Here is a 14,553-nt window from a genome sequence, read left to right on the forward strand (position 1 = left end):
CACCTAGCTGGTGTCTGCACTTCATGCTGTGCCTGGGAACAGAATTCACTCTATTACCAGCACAAAATGAATAGGAGGAAAGTGCATTTCAGTCTTGATACACTGGGGGAAGTGAGCACAGAAGCAGTTGGTTGGATCTAGTGCATTAGCCCTGAGTGGAGCAAGAGGAGGGGAAGATGCTTGGTGAGCTCAGGAGAGTATGAGTGCATCTGTGTCCTGGCCTGACACTGGAGCTGGTGTTTGTAACAATCTGGGATATGGATTTGGTGTCTGTAACAATCTGGGATATGGATTTGGTGTCTGTAACAATCTGGGATATGGATTTGCTGCTGCTGGTTTCCCCTGTGGCAGCAAAATGAACTTGGTCACTGCTGGGCTGGCACTGGAAGCAAATACTTCTCATGTAGCAGGTTCAGAATCTGGGTGGCAGGGAGGGAGGGAATGAAAGAACTCCAGTAGTAGCTTTCAAATCTAGATAAAGAAAATGCAGCTTGCTTGAAATATCTACCCCTGGGCTGCTGGAATGTTGCCTGCATTAAGGCTTCATTATGAGAGAGTCAAAAATGTCACTTTTCTGACATTAGAACCCGGGCAACTAAAGATCAATTACCTGTGTATGTCTAATTGCTGGGGTCATACTCAATGCTGTGCTTTAATTTTCCAGCAAGTTGTTATTTCTGTCTCTCTCTCTCTTTTTTTTTTTCCCCCCTTTTCTCCTTCAGCAATGACATTGGCATTCCTTTTAGCAAAATACCAAGGTTAGACTAAAAATAATTCTGCCCATCAGTTTTAGATTAGGCCTAGAGCAGGCACAGATTTACTGTAAATGTGTATGTAATGATTGCTGCGTGCACTGCCAGGAAATTGCTACAGTCAGACAGCTGAGGAATTAGATTAATGTTTTTTAACATCATTTGAAGTTAGTTTTGCTCACCAAGGGTAACTGCTGGTTCCCCTGAATCGCAGGACCTTGAAATCTATGAGCTAACACTTATTCCTATAGAATCATGGGATGGTTTGGGTTGGAAGGGACCTGAAAGATCATCCAGATCCAGCCCCCTGCATGGGCAGGGACACCTCCCACCAGCCCAGGCTGCTCCAAGCCCCATCCAACCTGCCCTTCAACACTGCCAGGGATGGGGCAGCCACAGCTTCCCTGGGCAACCTGGGCCAGGCTCTCACCACCCTCACAGCCAAGAATTCCCCCCTCATCTCCAACCTCCATCTCCCCTCCTTCACTTTATTAAGCTGCCCTGTGTTCACTTTTTTCCTCAGGAAAGGCCAGATTTGGTGTTTGGGAAGTTCAGTTTGTGTGCTTGCAGGGCTGGACACAGGGCACCATGTAAGGAAGAGTCAATCCTCCCTCTTCCCACGTGCAGACTCAAAGGCAGGTGCTACAATCCACAGCCCCACATTGCTATTGGAAGCAGCTCTTAAATACTAAATGAGATTCTCCTTCCAAGGTTTGTTAACCCTGGAAGGCCAAAGCCTGTGGAAACTAATCACATTCTCTGTTACCCTTTCAGAAGGCCTCAGCATCCAAAGGATGAGTTTACTTTTGACCCCTGTGGCAGAAGTGAAATCTGTAGCTTGATTTTGCTGTCACTTGAAAGGGCTGAGTGAGATCACCAGTGACCTCACAAGCTGCCTTGTCCTCCTTGAGGTGTCCATTGACTACTCTGTGGTGCTTCTTAGCAGCTGGAACTTGAACTAACTCATTTGGGTGTCATGGCAGAGAGTGAAGAGGATCTAGGTGGGATCTTGAGACTCTGCTGAGATGTATTTCAGGCAGCCAGTCGGTGTGTCCCAACCATTTAACACCATGTGAACACTAAGAAACACCAGCCCAATGCATTAGCTGGGATGGAACAATATTCCCTTGAGACACCCTGTGTATATCCTGCTCTCCAGACAGACACAATATTAATTTCCCTAAAGCTAGGAGTACACCCAGGGGACAAAACCAGCCCCTAAACAGATGTTGACTTGTTAGGCTTGAATGACATAAAGCATGGTTGAAGCTCACATTGTTTTTGGCTTAATCCCTTCAATGAAAAGAGCTTCAAGTGGCCCAAGGTTCTGAAGTCCTGCTGGCTCCAAGCAGTGGATTGAGGTTTTCATTTATGAGCTTATCTTGGGGCAGTGATGTGGGTCCTTGCTTTCATCTCTCTGTCCATCAGCATTCCTGGTTGCCTCCATGGATGTCTCAGTGTTAGCAGGAGCCACATGGAGGTTGCCCTGTGATTGGACCATCGCTGCTTCTGCAGCCATCCCTGCAGCTGCTTTGCTGCTGAGCATCAGTCCCTCTCTTCCCCCTCACTTGCCCATCCCTGGTGGATGATTTCAAGAACAAGTGATGCCAACACATCAGGTGTATTCAGCCCCAGGTTGTGCAGAGGTGTTGGGAGTGCAGAAGTTGCTGCAGCTCTTCGTGAGTTACCAGGATTCTGAGACAAGTCGCTGTGCTCAATCCCAGCCTTGGGCTCTACTCACTATAATTTATCACAAACCTTAAAGAGAGACACTAAAATGTGTTCAAAATTCATTGACATGGCTGTAAAACTTCCATCTTTGCAAAGGCTTTGGCTAATCATAGTGGATATTTCCGATGGAGACGTGTAGTTGGAACAAAGACAGTCTGTGAGATGTTCTCTGTCTTGTTTATTTTAAACCTACTGCAGCCTTAGCTTGCTTCACTGCAGGTGGTAGATTATTTTTACATGCACTTGCAAAAAGATCTGAGTATTTACATTTTTTTCCAGTGTAATGGGGCCATGTGTAAATTTGTGAATCAACTTCTTACCAGCACATGCACCGCAGATTAAAAAAATTCCAGTTCTAAACTCCTCTCTGGAGCTGCCCGACCTTTTGCAGAGACCCAATGGGTTCTTCTCCCTTCTGTCACTGGTCCTGGGTCAGTGGTTTTTGGGTCCTCCATCTGGTTTGACTGATCAGTGACACTCGTGAAGCTCAGGCAGCGATTTCTGATCCTGGTAAGACCTCAACCACAGAGCTCAACTCCAGCACTCAGAGCTGTTCTTAAGTGTACGTGTTCCTTCCTGAAGATGCCAACTCTTGAGGGATCTGACTGTGCAGTTCACAGGCCCCAGTTGTCAGGGCCAGGCTTTACACCAGGAGCTTAGGCTGTGTCCTTCAAAGCAGCAACTGTCACACAGTTGAGGGACAAAGGCTCTTCCGTGAAGGTCACAGTTCTCTTGAAACCTGGCTGATCCCTCAGAGCTGCTTTCCAAAGTCAGAGCTTCTCACAGGAAGATACTGGGCTTCTCCTGGAAGGCTTTGCAGTGTGAGGTGGTGTGTTTAAGGACAGATTGTGCTCTGCCTCCCAAGAGCTGGGAGTTCCTGGAGCCCTTTAGAGAAAGCTGCTCTCCGGGATGGTCTGGGCTTGGGTTGGAGCTTGGTTTGGTGCTTTTGTTCCTCTTAGCTGCAGTGTTGGCCTGGAAAGTGGTACAAATCTCTCTTCTCCCACTCCCAGGGTTGGTGGTAGAGACAGAGCTGGTGTCATTGTCCTTGGGGGCTGAGGGGCAGCTCCTGCCCACTGCACATGAGCTTTACAGCAGGTTGTCCCAGCCCTGCAGAGAGGTGCTGTGGGAGCATCTGAGCCACCAGTCCATGGATAGACAGGGGTGGTTGAGCTCCTGCTGGGCCCTGAGCTCTGTCACCTCAGGTAGTTGTGTCTGTGCTGCTGGGCAGCTTGTGCTGGACAAACAGGGAATACTGGGCTGGAGCTGCAGCTGTTGGGCAGCTGGTGCAGGACAGGGAGCATCCCAATTGGTTTTTGTCTTGGTTGTTTCTTGTCCCAGTTGCTTCTTGTCCCAGTTGCTTCTTGTCCCAGTTGCTTCTTGTCCTGGTTTTGGCTGGAATAGAGCTGATGATCTTAGTAGCTAGACTGTCACTGTGTGTGGGCTTCAGGATGGGGTTTGGGATGAGAAAGCTGGTGATAATGTACTTAGATTTATAGTTGTTGCTAAGAAATGAAGGACTGTTCACCTTCCCATGCCTTGCTGGTTTGCAGGTGAACAAGAAGCTCCAGGAGAGCTGACCCCACTGGCCTGTAGGATACTTTTTTTTTGCCCTGGAAGTTTTTTTATCAGCTTTGATTTGTTTCCTGAGCATGAACTTAGAAGCTCATCAGCAGCCCAGTGCTGATGTTTGTGCTGGGGAAGGGAGACATTCCCCCTGAGGTTATTGATGCTTGAACTGGACCTGCCTGGGGTCACCCTGAGGAGGGGAGGTACAGTAATGTGAGGGGGTGTCAGGGCTCAGAAATGCTGAAAATCCTTTCTTAGGATTAAAAAAAAATCACCAGTCTCTGGCTCATCCTCCAGACAAAGGGGGTAGTTTGTATTAGGTGTGTAAAAACCCTCACTGGGGCTGGACTTCACACATCTCTCAGCTGCACATCTTCAGTAACTCACCTTTGGCAAGTAACTTGTGCGTGCAGCTGTCATCTAGAATGTGGATGAAATAATTTGCAGCCAGAATTGCCTCCTGCAATATGTGCTAAGACACACTGAAACATTCTGCTCCCTCAAACAGAGCTTTTAAAGAATTCCCCACTTCCTTTGGCTTTGAGGAAGGGAAGTTGTAAATTTGATTTTGGAGTTGTTCAGCTCTGGAGCTTTTTAAACATTTACTTAAGGTTAAAAAAAAAAAAAAAAGAGTTTTGGTGTAGAGTTACTGTGATTGCTTTTACATAGACTTGTCTGTGTGTTTTTTCCTTATGAGGATGGAATGAGAAGATACGTCATAAAATTAATTTATATTTTCAAAGCTCTTCTACAATAGCAGCACAAAGAGTAAGTCCCCTAAAAGTGTCTGCCAAGGAAAGTGCTTTCTATTAATTCAGAATTCAACATATGTTTTCTTCATGTACAGGCCCTAACAGCTGACTTTATCTGTTAGCTAATTGCCTAGTGACATGTACTTGAAACCTAAAAGGAGCCCAAGGGGCTACAAATAATCACAAACCCAAAGTGAACACACCACTTGCTTGAAATTACCACTGAGCAGCAGAGTCAGGGATCACTCTGCTGATCCATGGCTGAAAACAGCAGGGGTTTGAAATCTCATGAGGTGGCATCTCCCTACCTTTCTGGGATCATCCATCGTTGTTGTGGTACCTTGGGCTCCATCATATGAGGGCTGGAAAGGTTCAGTAACCTGCTTGGGTACAGGGCTTCTGGTGGCAGGATGAGCTTCATTCATTCCATGTGCATTTTGGCACTTTTCTGGGATCTTTCTCCTGCTTAGGCAGGGAGGGCTTGGCGTGCTGTAGGACTGGAGATGTTTCTCCAGGAGTTAACCTTTGCTAAGTGAATTGTGCCCTGGATTTACTGGGATTAATTCAAAGCACGTGGAGGTCTTGCAAGATCAGAACCAAATGCTGGAATGTGTGTGTTGTCTTTGTCTCTTTTTATCCTCCATTTCTTTTAAAAAAATAATCAGTTTCCTGAGGAGCTGGTAGGGTCTTTGTTTTAACTGATTTCAAGGTGTTTGAGTTCATGTTGCTCTACTGGTTTTGAAGAGCAGTGTCCCAAGTCCAGCATGTAGAATGACTCCGAGCCCATCACAACACTGCTCACCTACAGAGCACAGAAAGGTGTTGGTGACTGACACAGCCAAAAGACAGAGCACAAGTGCAGGACCCAGGTGGCCCAGGCTGGAGAAGGGCATCCAGGGCATCGTGTGCCTTCCTGAAGGGCTAGAGAAAGAACACTGGGGCTGTGCCAAAATAGGAGGGGGGAAAAAAAATCAGTAAGAGCATTTATCCCCTTAGTTTGGGGGTATCTGTAGACTTTTGGGAGCTGGGAAACCTTTCCAAGAAATCTGGTTGTTGATCTGCCCTGCATCTTGAGTAACTCGTTACGCCTTACATATGATATATGGAGAAGAATTTATTTTCCAGTTTCTTCCCAGTGGCATTAGGACAACTGAACACACTCTTGTAGCTCTAAAAGGACACAGAGTGAGCTGGACCTTTGACTCTGAAAGCCTGTGAGCAGTGGGCAGGAGTCCCAACAGGACGCAGGGACACAGGGGTGGCATCTTCTCGAGACACCCCTTGCTCTCTGTAGCACCTGTATATTCCAGTCCCACTTCAGTATCCCATCCAGACACTGGGAGCACATGGGGAGCTTCTCTGAGTGAATTTCTATAGGACTGCTGTTTGGTTTTTTGCAGTGGCTGCCTCTGCAAGTTCTCACTGCAGAGCAGGAATTCAATACACCGTGTACTTTATGAGCAGAGGTGAAGGCAGCGGCCTCCACACCAGGGAGCTCAGCCACGACAATGGATGGCAGATGGATACACACAGACAGGAAAACATGAGGAAGCAATTGTGCACTGGTGCTCAGTCTGATGGACAGTGGTCTCAGCCCAACAGCTGGCTGGCTGGCTCTGGGAGAAGAGCTACTTGCATGCTTCTGTATTTGCAAGGTCAGGGCCTTCTTTCTCAGAAGAAGCTTTCACTCCCACCAGCCCCACCAAGCCAACTCCACTTGAGAGACGAGCCCTGAAGGCTGTTCTAAGTCATGCCTCTCTGACAAACAGCGTCAGCAAAGTTTGAATCATCCAACACTCTCATTGAAGTAACAATAGAGATGGAAAGACGGCTGCTCTGCTTGGGCAACGCTTGCTCTGACGGGGAGGATGTGATGCAAGTGCTATCTGATCTGTAAACTAAACCAAGGGGAGCTGGAATTCCTGAAAAAGAATGAATATGAACGGCCCTGAACCACGCTGCTTGGCTGAATACAGCCAGACTTGGAGCTGTTGGGCTGAGATCCCCCTCCCAGATTTATATCTGGGTGCACGGGGCAGATCTAGAAATAGAGCTGGGGAGGAAACCGCTTCCCTGCTTCTGGGACGTTTGTTCCGATCTCAGACTTTTTCCGTTCTGCAACAGGACGAGACTGAGAGATCTTTTGAAGTATTTCGTGGCAAAAACTGAGAGAGGTTCCAGAATAAAAAAATAGCTCAGGGACTAGATGACCTGGGGTGGAGAAAACCCACATATCCCTCTTTTGCCTGAAGTGAGCGAGGATCTTGAACCTGCGCTGTTTGCGTCGGAGATGAACATTCAGGCTCTCCACCTGTGAAACCCAGCAGCCACCCTCTCACATGGAGCCTCCTTGATCTCTGGCAACCCAGGAATGTCCTCACTGTGTAATTTCTCTTAGCAGTCACTACGGATCAACTGCGACTGCAGAATTGCTGCTAAAACGTGAGAGATCATCCAATGTCAGGCGAAAGCATCCCCCTTGAATCCCTCCAGTTTCAAATGACAGCCTCTGAGGGCTCCTGGCCTTTGACGTGGGGCACGCTGTGAACCTCCTGTGATCTAGTAGCTCTAGTTTGGGTAAAAACCATCTCTAATGACCGGAGATCTTGTGCTCCCTTCAAGCTCAGCCAGGCTGTGGTGCTGGGAGGTAAAACGGTGGGAGCACCTGAGGAGAGAGAGCAATTGCAGCACTCCTGGCCCAGGAGCACTACACCAAATGGCTCCTCAGATCCCTCTCCTGGCCTCTCCAGCTGGGCCCTGCTCCCTCTGCTGCTCTTGCACCCTCTTTTCTCACCACAGAAGGGGGCACCTTCTCCTGCCTCCCCACATCAGACCCACACGGCTGCTCCCAGGCTGTTGCAGGTTGTCCCTGGCACCCGGGATTCCAGCACTGCTGCCCAGTCCAGTGTGGGTCAGGAAGTGTTACTGAGTGACACCATATTTATAGATTTGTATATATTTGTCATTTACCACCATCAATATTATTATCACTGCTTCTAGGGGTTTTTTTTCCCCAACCTTAAAGCTTCTCTCTCCCTTATTCCCCTTCTTATCTTCCCCTGGGAGGGACGGGGAGGAATGACAGAGCATCTGCCAGGTGGTTGTTGGCTAAACCACAACAGCCTCATAAAAGGAAGAGTAATTTAATAGTTGGGGCTGTGTGAGTATCTGTTGCTGTATCTAAATCACTGTGGCTGATTGAAGCATATGAAAACTTCCAGGTATCCTTTAGGGACACAGTTTTGTACACACGCTCTCCCACGTAGTGTCTAAATAATAACTGGACTTATAAGTGAACTCTTCTCTGCTTCTTGGAGGTATTTATCCTGCAAACACCACTAAGGGTGTGAGACAGGACAAAGCAAGGTACTTTAGGTCACATAGGATGACTCTGACTGGTGTTGTGGTGGACTGAGGTACCTTTGAGGTCCTGAGGAGTGTCAGAAGCAAGAGTCATTTTCTGTCTGACAGGGCCCTTTTCAGTGTGGTTTTGTGGCTTCCAGTAGGGAAAATGTGCAAGTGCTTCAGTTACAAGTGTGTGTTCAGCCCAAGGGGGAGCAAAATGTACATTTTTTTAATCCTATAGAACTCATTCCTTCAAAATGCCATTGGCCAAAGGGCCAGGCAGTGACTGAAGGTTAAGATCCGTAAAACACAGTTGTCGTATTATTTGCCTTTTTGGCCTTTATTTGCCTTTTATTTGCCTACTTGCTTCAGGTTTGCAAAAGGCAACATTCTCTTTACAGATGGAGAGTCAGGAGGAAAGCTACAATTGGGGTTATTTCCTTTTATACGACATCACTAATTTTATAGTTTGCTCTGAAAACAATATGCTTGTTAACTTCATCTGCAAGGCAGCTAACGAGCTATGGGCATGCAATCCAAGCAGGCCTGAATATGAAAACCAGACACCCCAGTGGAAAGCTCCTCGGGTTTCAAGCCTGCAGAACCTATTTACTCCTCTGAAACTCATATTTATGCTTCTTCATCCCTTCATCTCTCCCTGCTGCAAATGAAGGGCACGTAAGGGCTGTGGGTGACGCTGCGTGTTGGGAGTTAGATGTGGTTTCCATTGCTTGTGATTCCTCTGTTAGCCCTCTGCAAAGGTAATAATTGCACCCATAAATAGTCTGAACTAGTAGTAGTTAATGGATGCGTCCTGGACCATTTTCATGACTAGCTTTGGTTTTAATCCTTGTTCAATTTCTGAGTCTGAAACCTGAAGGTCTGACTTCTCCCCTTGCCCAGCAATTAGGGAACAGTATTAGCCAGGATTACTGGAAGGTTAAACTCCTCAGTCCTTCTTGATGCAGAGTACATTATCAAGAGGAGAAGGGGAAAGCAAACACAGTGTTGGCTGAGATGAGCTCCTTATCCTGCCTGCTGCTTAACCATGGAGCTTGGAAAAGCTCCTTTTTGAATCCCAGCCTCTAAGGCAGGTAAATGGCAGCTCATTTCTGGAGGACTTCAGGTTCCAGCAGAAGCAGGACAGCCTCTCCTCACTCCTGAAACACTTCACTGCAGGCTTGAATTCAATACACAGGGAGTTTCATCTTGACCACATCAAAACAGCCGTTAGCTGCCTTTTACATTGCAGGCCCAGGAACTGTTCAGCTAAAATCATGGGGAGACAAGGAGTTACCTGAGCTCTGCCCAGCCTTGGTTATAGCACTGCCTCTGGATGCAGAGTAAGAAAACGTGTGTCCACTTGAAAGAGTCCGTATGCCCCAGCATATTACAAAGTACAGTTAGTGTAATGGAGCACCAGGCATGTGTCTTCCAAAGCCAGTTCTAGGCCATTTTAACCCATGTCCTTCGTTGATTGTTGTTTGTGGATCAGATTTTCATTTGCCCAGTGCTCTGTGGCTCCAGAGAACGGCTGGTATCTCGAGCCCGTTTCAGACTGTGTCTGGCTGCCTCTGTTCAGCAATCCAGATGTTGGGTTTGTTTGTTGTGTTTTGTTTTTTTTTTTTTTTACCGTAGGCATTTTCTAAAAGCCCAAACCAAAGAAATACACGGTCCTATCCCTTCAGCTCTCTTGGGATTCAACGTTCCCAGAGGGTTATGAAGGCTAACGTGTGTCGTGTTCTCTTCCACGGCAGCCGCAGCGAGCGGCCGGTTCGCACAGATCCCGCTGCACGTCCCGCTGCTTGGGAATCCCAGTCACAACACAGCCTGGAGCCTGCATCCCCTGGCCCCTCTGGGACCCTGCCCCAGTCTGCATCCCACAGCTGATGGCAGGAGCCAGCAGGAAAACCGCTCTGCTGGGGCCTGGGCCAGGCTGGATGTGCAGCACAGAAAAGTAAACAAGATCCTCTCTCCCTCCTCTGCATCCCCTTCCCACCACCAGTAACCACCATTTACAAACGAGATGATTTGTAGCTGCATCAGGGGAACTTTAAAACACGCATTTCCTTGGCAGATTAGTTTGAAATACCAAGTGGTTTTATAATGGGAAAAATTAACCAAGAGGCCTTACATTTCTTTTCTGTTGTTGTTTATAATCACGGTCGACAGAAACGTCATCCGGGTAATACTTCGCCCACTTATCTTGCCACATGATTATTCATCCCAGAAGTGGGGATGGGAGGGAAAGAGGCTTCTCTGATTGTTATGTTTTGTAACCTCTTCCTATTTTTAAAAGGAATATAACCCAGAACCAAACTGTATGGGTTTAACTCAGCCCAACGTCACCTCAGTGCCACCAGAAGGTTTGTTGATGCTCACAGGTTCTGTGTGTAATTAAAATAGCCTGGGAGCTGCTCTAATTGTGCTCTGAGGGGATTATGGCACAGAGCAATGCCAGCCTTGCTCTTTCCAGCCAAGCCTTCTGTGCTGGGAAGGGACTGGGCTGCTCTTTTTCCCAGCACTGAAGTTGTTTTGCTTGGGCTAGTGAGACAAGTCAAGTCCAACACCATCCTGTACCTGATGGGTTTAGCTGTTGGACTAGATGATCTTTCAAGGTCCCTTCCAAGCCCTAGGATTCTGTGAGGGGCAAGGCTGGGAGATTTGAACAGTCCTTTCAAGCAATGGGTTAGGGAGCCACAGAAACAAGGAGGAGATGAGGGCAACTCTTGTAGTACCTGTTGGTGGGTGCAGCCACATGGCCAGAGTTATCTACTCATGCAACGAATAAGGGGAATGGTTTGCTGCTCTGTCTCATCTAGGACTAACAACCAGGGTACTAATTAGTACCAGTGGAAGAAAAGAGCTTAATTGCACACTGAACCACCAAAAATAGATTGAGATTTCCTAAACAAATTTAAGAAAAGCCAGTGAGTCTAAGTCACTTGCTGGGAAGTTCAGCTACGCTAGTTGAGGATTGCTTTGAAGTCAGTGCATGTAAACAAACATATATGCATAATTATTTGCCACCACCTTATTTAGGAGTTCCCGTGTGAGAAAACAAGCTATTCAAAACACATTTCTTCTGCTTTATTGTTGTTTATAAATATCTCCTCGAGTTCCCAGGAAAAAGAATACCCCTATCAGGCGTGATGTAACTAGGGAGCAGTCTGGTTAGTGAAATAGGTGTAACGTGGTGAAATGAAGTCATCCAGCTAATGAGTTGCAGACTCGTTAATGCAGCTCATTCCCATGAGTGTCTTTCCATTGAGAAATCCCTGTGGCTGTGTTTACAGACACAGGCAGCCTTCGAGCTGTGGCCTGTTGGCCACCATCACCTAGGCAAGGCTATCATTTGGCTGAGCCAGCTGCCCTTGGGAGCTCAAGGAGAAGAATCAGTCTGGGGCTGTTCCCAGAACTTGAGGGGGTTTGTGTTGCCTCTGAGAACCTGAATCATCTCTATTCTGCCATGCTGTTTCTGTGGGGTTTGTTGCTTTATTAGAGTTTCTTTCTGCAGGCAACTCTGGGTCTGCAGTTGATACACCTGGCAATTGTCAAGAGCAGCATCCAGCTATCTGCTGTGGGTATTAGTGTCCTGGGTATGAATCCATTCTTAAATTACACCAACCATCCACCCTAGAATAAGAAATAAGACCAGTGCATTATCTGTATTCTGTGCAAAGGACAAAGCCTAATGTCTCCAGTGATACAGAACAGCCATGGGTTTGTCATGCTACTGCAGCAGGCAGATGTGGCTGGAGCATCATTACTGGACAAAGCAGAAGGCAGGAGAAGGTAATTAAGGGAATCTGGAACAAATTCTCCCCGTAGGAGTTGATGATGTGATGGTGACTTATGCCAGCAGAAAAGCTGGTCCACTTCAATTCACCTGAAGATTTTGGGGTTATTGAGTTAAAAACTACTAAAGCTGTATTTTCACCTTCAGCTGATAAGGAGATGGATGCTGTGACTAAATGTCCTGAAGAGCTTGGAATGAATAGATAAGCTTTCATGAGGCTGGAGTTAGATGTGATAGCACTGACATCTTGCACTTAGGCTTTTATTGTCTTGTGTTGGAGGATCCTTCAGCTGGGTAGGGAGGGACAAAACACACACGACACCAGGGTCAGAACTAGGTCTCCCTTCTTGTCTCCACCAAGGCTGGTGGGGCCTTCCCTTCTGCTTCAGCACTAAATGCATTGTTAGTTGCTCACTTCTGCTTTCACCTGGATCCATGCGAGTGGGTAGCCCTGCTCCTGATTAGGATAAGCAAGATCAGAGAGCAGTTCTTAGCTAAGAAACTCAGAAACAGCTTCAGGACCTGAAATCCCGTTTCTCCCTCCCCCAGGTTTCAGCTGTGTGCTCAGGGTGGGACAGGAAGAACTAATGGGCTGGACTCAGGTCTCTCTTCCATTTCTGATAAATTCTTTCAGTCCCAAAGCACTTCCAGCTTACAAAACCCCCCACTTACCTGTGTGCACAGGGCTGTGAATGGCTGTCAGTGGCTCTTCTCCATCAGTAAAAAGGACATTTTGCCGGGGTATTTATTCTTCCAGCCAGTGCCACCCAGAATGGATTGGCCATATTTTTGCTCCTGTCATTTTAAGAAGCTGCCTTGGAAAACTGTTCCAACCCATTTTAATCTCAGACTGTGGAGGCCAGATGGGCCCTTGCAGCACGTTTCCAGGGAGCCTGAGTCTGAACTCCTGATTTAAGGATTTCAGGCAGTGGTGGAAGCTAACCCTGATCTGCAGCAGGATCTCCAGTGAAGAGGCTTTAGAGCTGCACCTCACACACTCTGGCAGGTTTTCCAGGCTTAGCTTTTGCTCTGATGTTAGATTGGAGTGTAGGAAGAAAGAGTTACCCTCAATAAATGACCTTGAACTGGGAGGCCACAGTTTTCCCCATTCTTTCATTATTTCAATAGTTACTTTCTCTAGGACAAAAAAGCATCAGCTCATAAATGGATCATTTGAAAGGAAAAAAAAAAAAAAGGATTAAAAATTGTGGATTGGGGCACTTGGAACAGTGTTTCAAGCATTTTGAAATATCTTGCTTTGATTGAATTTGTTTTAGTGGGAGTGAATGTTTTTAAGCAGGGTGCAGTTGTGGTGGCTTAATGACCAAGACCATTGAGTTTGTGGAGGTGAGACACGGGGGAGAAGATGGCTCCAGAATCTTCAGGAGATTCAACAGGTGTGGGGCTCCCTCCACTTCTCTAGGGAAATTGCATCTGAAAAATGGGTTGGTGCTGCCAAGTTGCAAGGACAAGCTCTGCTGGGCGAGTCAGGGCTGGATCTGAGCCCCAGCTTCGTGCTGAAGGAAGTTGCCACGTGTGCTTGTTGCTGCTCTCAAACACAGGGTGCTCTTGGGTTTTGTTGTGACGTGAAACTGTGGCTCCCACCAGTGCTCTACATGTTGGTATCCCAACCAGTGCTCTGTAGAGCTGCATTTATTGCAGCTCCTGTGTTATTCCATCAGTGGGAATGGAAGCAGCTTTGCAACTCTGCAGCTTTTAATAGGGGCACCAACAGTTGTCTTCTGTCTACCCTGCTGTGTCAACAGTCTTGTGTGCGTATTGTCTTTGTCTGGGGTTGTGTTATGGATTTAAACAACTTCACCAGACTAACTAGGGACTGCTTCTCATTTTCAGTGCTGCCAGGAATCACCACTTGTCTCTCTGAACATCCAGCCTGGGGAAGGTGAGAGGGACCTGGCATCACAGACTGAGCCAGCAGGACAACACTCATCATGCACAGCCTGACAGGTACCATTAAGACCTTGTTTGAACAGTTACCAACAAATGGCTTGGGCAGTGCACAAGTTCCATTGGTTCTACAAATTCTGGGGGATCTGATGCTTTTGTCACTCCTACCAAACTAGATGATAGTGCTGTGGAACTGCAGGGCTCTGCTTGCTCCTCCTGCCTCTCTTCCAGCTTTCCTCTGTGGCCTCACCACCCAGGGAAAGAAACACTGACGTTTAACTTTCCACCCCCCAAAAGAATTCCCAAGATTGAAAAAGGGAACTGAAGCAACTACCAGCACAAGAGCTTTTTCAGGGAAATGCATCCTTTAGCCTTCTTTCCAAAGATTTCCAAGTGATATCCAATGGATGTCTTTCTTGGAAGGGACAGATACATTCTAGTAGATTCCTTGGTTGTTTCTATTCTGCCTCTGTGCTCTTCATGGTAAGCAGGTAGATCTGATGCTTGAGGGAGCAAAATCTCCCGGAACTTCTCCCAGTTCAGAGGGATGAGTTGATTTTCTTTTTCTTTCCAGTTCTACTTCGTGCAGCATGTGACAAGACACATCTGCTCAGTGACTAATAGGAAGGGAACATCCCATGCGTGTCAGGGGCACAAGCCCTGCCTCACACTCAACCTTTCTGTTTGGTTTTATTTCAAG

Source organism: Apus apus, chromosome 26, assembly GCF_020740795.1.
Source record: "Apus apus isolate bApuApu2 chromosome 26, bApuApu2.pri.cur, whole genome shotgun sequence".
Taxonomy (NCBI): domain Eukaryota; kingdom Metazoa; phylum Chordata; class Aves; order Apodiformes; family Apodidae; genus Apus; species Apus apus.